The 6,000-nt window shown below is 47.1% G+C and overlaps 1 long non-coding RNA gene across 1 annotated transcript in view; it reads left to right on the top strand.

Moving 5' to 3' along the window:
* Positions 1-5,227: 5,227 nt before the first annotated feature.
* LOC102463651 (uncharacterized) overlaps positions 5,228-6,000 on the top strand; it is a 46,650-nt gene continuing 45,877 nt past the window's right edge. The window contains exon 1 of the long non-coding RNA XR_012897322.1: positions 5,228-5,359. This is a non-coding gene — a long non-coding RNA (uncharacterized LOC102463651). The remainder of the gene's footprint in view (positions 5,360-6,000) is intronic.

Below are 6,000 nucleotides of genomic sequence, written 5' to 3'. Positions count from 1 at the left end.
ATAACAGACAGGGTCAAAAGACTCAAGCCAATTATGTGGGCTTCCCTGAAATCTCTTCTCTCCCCCGCCCCCCCCTCCACACCTTTTTTTTTCCTTTCCAGAATTTATTTGCAACTTAATTTGACATAATCAGTTGGGGAGTGCCTGAGCGGCAGGTTCATTTTTAGCTGTTCGACGTGTCAGGATTTTAAGACAGCAAAGACACTAATGATCTTATAACGAGCAACGTCGAGTCATTTCCATCCCGGAGAGGGTGATGTCTCTTTTCCTAAAAGAGGGAAACTGAGCTGCCACCGTGCTTCCCATCCACCTGTTTACGTTCAATGCAAATCTCTGATGATGAATATGCAAGGGACCCCCGTGAGATTATAAAAATGTGCCTGTGTTGGAGAAGATTTGCAAAGCAAGTACTGCTTTCTGGAGCCCTAGAGTAAAAGGCATAATGCAACCAGAGGAGCTGACAGCCTGCTCCTGTGCAAGGGGGAAGAGGGAATGGCTCCATGCGTCCAGAAGGGGTGGGGCCACGGGGGAAAGAGGCGGGGCTGGGGCAGCCAGCCCACAGCTCCGCCCAGAGTGCAGCATGCTCCCCAGCCCTTACAGCGGCACAGAGTGCACAGTATGGCATCTGGCGGCGATTTAAAGGCCCCGGAGCTCCAGCCACCGCCACTGCCATAGTAGCAGTGATGGTGGTCATAAACCTGGGCCCCTTAGAATCACTATGCCCCAAGGCAACTACCCCCTTTTCCTCCCACCCCCCGTCACTGGGCCTGAATGCAACCTGGTTTTCAGAAAGTGTTAAGCACCACCTTCTGGAAAACAGGCCACTGTTATGGATATCTGGCCCCAATCGCTGTAGTATCTGAGCATCTCCCCATTTGTAATGACTCACAAGACCCCAGAGAGGTAAATCTCCAAGCACTTTACAAAGGAGGTTAGTACCAGATAGGGAAACTGAGGCACGGGTGGATGCTCAACGTCACACTGGAAGAAAATCAAACATACATCACCTGAGTCCTAGATTAGCCCCCACTAGACCAGTGGTGGGAAACCTGCGGCCTGAGGGCCGCATGCAACTCGTTGAGGTTCTGTGTGTGGCTGGCCAGATATTTTGTTTTCTGTTTCCTGTGTGCAGGGTTGCTGGATTCTGCTGGTTTCCATCCACATAGGTTTTTTTTCCCTACTGGTGTTACTAAAGGGACATGCACATAAAGCCAGGGGATGTGAAGTGAGGTGGGTGCTGATTGCACACATTGACTGTGAGAGCCGTGCGCTCCCTCAGCCTCCAATCAAAGCGCAGCTACAGGTCCATCGGCACCGCCAGTAAATTCTCGGTACGCAAGTGCAGGGAGCAAAACTGCCCTCCCTGGAGATCATCTTGGTTACGACAGTCTTGCGGCCCTCTGAGATGGATCGTTCATGCATCCCACTCGCTAGCCTCGGTTGCCCTTCACTGAACTAAACCATCCTTCCCCGTCTCTGCTCCTTCCTTTTGACTAGCACAGGCTCTCCTCTGTCCCTACACACAATATCGCTTTTGTTCAAGTTAGATCCTTTGCGAGTGAGATCCTTTCTGTTTGGGACAATATATTCCTGTCTTGTCGTTTTATTTCTAATCTCCAGTGGAAAACCCTCGGCCACCACCTTGACATGTCTCTCTCCTTCTGCTAATTATTTTTCTCTGGTGTTGTGCTATTTCACAGTGGAAAAACACTCTTGGATGAAACTTGAGGCCTTCTCGTAGAAATGGTCACCCAAGAGGAAACGAAGAATTAATCTCTCGCCTGCTTGTGGCTGCACCGCTATTCGTAACCGCTCACTGGAAAAAGAAAAACAGGCCAACTGTAGGGGTGTGGTTCCAGGAAAATTAGCCCATCAATTACGTGCCCAGCAAAACAGAAGACGGATAGATGCTCAAGTATTTGGTTACCTTTTATTCAATACTTACACTACGTTCTTCAGCAAAAATTCTGCACACCTGTACAAATTGTTTTTGAACATTGATATTTGATAGCCATGTCTAAATATGTGTGTACAGGCATTTCACTCCATTTAACAAAATCACTAGAAATGGCATCTCATGATGATGCTCCTTCTGTAATATGGTACCGCCCTGATAGACAGAAAGACCAGGTGACTACATTCCTGTAAAATGTCTCCAAACAAAAGCTCACTGTTGTGATGATTGGTTTGTTTGCTGATATTTACATGGCAAGGATTTCAACTTGTGCAAACTTCCTAAGTACATGGTGTTAAAAAAATACCCTCCAGGTAGGATGAAACTTGCGTGAGCATGGGGGACATGCTTCAAGATGCTCAGATGTGCATTTTTAACCCCCTTGATAAACCATACATATCAGGATTGGGAATTAGATGTTCTGGAGTCTATTCCCCGCTCTGCCATGTGACTCCCTGTCGCCTCGCCTCTCCGTGCCTCAGTTTCCCGATCTGAGAAATAAGAGATGAATTACTTCCCTTTACAGCCTAGAGGGGTGACGTGGATTGACTTGTTAATGTCTCCTTCAGTGGTGTCTAGGGAGAGTGACTTGTGTCAAGAAGAAAATGTGTATTTGCTCACAAGATGAAAATACGTGATCTGAGTTGTGGTCTACAACTGAAACTGAAAGAAGGGTTTGAATCTGCCCCATTTCTGTGGGAAGGCCTTCCCCAGTTGCCAGCTGTTGCCTGTCCTGCAGTGCCAGGGCAGAGGGGAAGGGCAGAATAATTCTGGCTGCTCCAGTGCTGCCACCCCTGCCATGCTGGGGGAACCCAGAAACTAAGAGCAGGCGAAGGTGGAGAATGTCTGTGCCTGAGTCTAGGGAAATAATACAAGGAGTGGTTTTTTTTACACAAGGCAGATGGTATGTAAGCACCCTCTAGAAACACCTGCCAGAGACAGTGCTTTCTATTTTCCATGACTTGAACATTCATGTGAGCACCACGGCCAACTCCTGAAGAGCTACCACAAGTCTTGTGAGAGGGCTGATATCTTGCTTCCGCCCCTAGCTCCTGGAGTCAAGTGAATCTCATGACGATCTCTGCTTTCATTGAAAACAAATAGCACATGTCTAGCTGCCCTGGCTGCAGAGAAAAGTCTGAGAACAAGAAATGAGTGCTCCCTGAGGGGTGAAATACCACAAAGCAAAGGGAAAAAAAATTTTAATAGCTTGCGATTTTTAAGCCAAACTCCTGGTTTTTGAATGCCTGTGGTTGGCATAACATGAAAGAAACCAGAATAAACGTCCTGCAGAAACCGGTACCTTCTATTTATCTATGGAACAGCTGCAGCAGAGGGATGGCTGGGATAATTCATTGATAGTGGCATGGAAACCATTTTAAGAATGGGGATGCTGACACCCCCTTACCTCTGTCCTGCCCCCCGCCCCTGGCATGCAGGGCCAGTACATGGGACCCAGGGCACAAGGTAGCAGCAGAGCCCCCAGCACACAGGACCAAAGCAGAGCACCCCCAGCATTCAGGTTCAGCAGCTGGGACCCCAGGACTGAAGCCAGCAACAGAGCCTTAGGCCCACAGGGCAGCAGCTGGAACCCTGGGTGTGGAGCCAGCAGCAGCACCCCTGAAGCGCGGGGCAGCAGCTGGGTCCCCAGACATGCTGCAGCACCCTCCCCACCCGCACCCCTAGTTCCCATGCCTATGCCACATGGCTCAAATTGCAGCTTGGGGGAGAGGGTTGTTCAGACTCCATGACTCCTTTAATTCTTGTCCTCCATTGCTGCAGCCTGCTACCGCGAGGGGTGTTAATGAACGGCACTTGTTGTGGTGATGCTATGCCAAACTGTAACACCTGTGAGGAACTGGGCTAAGGACCCCAAACTCAGTTCTTGGAGAGCCATCCACTTGGAGCTAGTGAAATGATACAAAAAGTGCTCCATGCATGTATTCACAAGTAAGCATGGCAGGCTCTCTTTCTGGGTATTGCATAACCTGGTTTACTTGTAAAAAAAAATCTCATAAATTGCAAATGTTTCACAGCTGATGACTTAGCCACACCCTTGTACCTGAAAGTGCCGTGTTCACTATTGGTTAATCTCTTCTTTTTTAAAAGCTTCAGATATCCAATCAGGGAGCAGAAATAATACCATGTGATTGAGGTGGTTGACCACACACCATTGCTAATGAATGGAAAATAGTCAAACTGAGTAAGTCAGCAATTCATAAGCTGTGCAGCAATTGTATAAACAATTTGATGGACGTTTATGTGTAAAGGCCCAAATTCAGGACTGGTGTGACTCGAACAGAGTTGTGTCTGACTTCAAACAGGTCTGAATTTGGCCCAATATATGCATTCATAGAAATCGGGATCTCTTCCTAAATGTCCAGAAGAAGAGAAAAGGACTAAATTAATTGGATGCTTTATCCCCAATAATAATTCATGTATCTGGTAGGGCCCTGAGATCTAGGCCCCATTGTGAACATTGTGCACATCATGAAAAATTATCCTTACCCCTAAGAACTCTCTAGACAGACAGGTGGAAAGGAAAACTGAGGCCCAAGGTTACACAGCAGCTGAGTAGCAGAACTAGGAATTAAACCAGAGGTGAGTGAATAATGGATTTCTTTCCACTGGCAATTCTAGAAAAAACAGGTTTTTGGTTGAACCAAAAATTACTTTTTTTTTTAATTTTCAGCAAATTGCTTTGGCTCTACTAAAATGTTTCATTTTTATTTCAAGCATTGTAATGTGTTTTTCAAATGTCATTCAAATTAAAGAAAATTTCTAAACAAAGTCATTTTGAATAAAAAAAATCAAAACCATTTACTTTTAAAGCGACCATAAGGAACACTTTGATTTTTTTTTTTCCAGAATTTGTTTGTGGGGGGTTGGTTGGTTGGTTTCCCTGCCCTTCTGCCAAAACAGTTCAGTGAAATTGACACAAATTCATCAACTGTTTTTGTCCGAATCTGCAATTTTTCACTGAAAAAAAAAAAGTTGGGTCGAAAAAATTCACCTAGCTCAACTATCCACTAGACCACACTGCGTCTTAGGAAATGATTCACCCAGCTGAATTTGAGCTGCCATCATTTCTAAATGCACTATATTTAATCCTGCCTCAGTGCAGAGGGCTGGACTAGATCACCTCTGAGGTCCCTTGTAGCCTGACATTCCAATGACTCTAGGAGTCTGGTTTGATAAATATCCCTCTTGTGAGCAGAAGGGTCAGTTTCCTACTGTATTTTTATCCTTGCTGCATCACAGTGAAGTTTAAGACTTGGAACACATGTATTATTCCTTCAAAGGGCAGGAGGGATTCCTTTTATGCCCAGAGAAGGAGGGAACCTGTCCTCCATTCCGTTATCTCGGGTTTTATATGGGTGTGTCAGAAGGAATTGCAACAGGAAGGTAAGAGTGAGGCCATAAAATTGTGGCCGTGGTGGGGGTTTTTTCCCTGTGTGTGACAGCGCTGCCATTTCAGGCTGGGTTGGCACGCAAGGCTGCATAGTTAGTTGTTATTAATGATCCTTCTGGCTCTCGTCTGATCCCGGAGAGACATTCCGACTTTAATAAGCTGCAGCTGGAGGGAGGTTTCCGGGCCTGCCGCTGAGGGGGAGAAAGCGCACGGGCAGGAATAAGTAGGCGGACCACAGGCCCAGCACACGTCAATGTCCAACGTGTGGCTTCCATTTCCCGAGTGGGGTGGAATCAAAGGAGGGGAGGGAACCTTTGCCCCACCTTGGAGACGGGAAACATTCCAAGCAGTCCCGTCTCGTCCTCCTCCTTCCCTTCTGTGTGGTGGGGGGGAGGGGTGATATGTCCCGAGGGGCTGATAAAACCTGCCTTAAATCACGAATGTGGGTGGAAAGGGAGGAGATGCTCCCTTGCCACGAGGGGAAAGGGAAGAAATAAATGGTAGCATGCCTCCGGAAAGCTGGAGAGAGAGACAGCAGCCGCAACACAGCCCTGAGCGTGGGGTCTCTAATGTATTCCCCCACTGTCAGATTGAGTCGAGTGAGCTAAGGCATGAGTGATGACCTTGACAAGGA

Source organism: Pelodiscus sinensis, chromosome 23 (assembly GCF_049634645.1).
Source record: "Pelodiscus sinensis isolate JC-2024 chromosome 23, ASM4963464v1, whole genome shotgun sequence".
In the NCBI taxonomy this organism is placed as follows: Eukaryota; Metazoa; Chordata; order Testudines; family Trionychidae; genus Pelodiscus; species Pelodiscus sinensis.
Note: the sequence above shows the minus strand (reverse complement) of the source record. Positions and strands in the feature narration are given on the sequence as shown.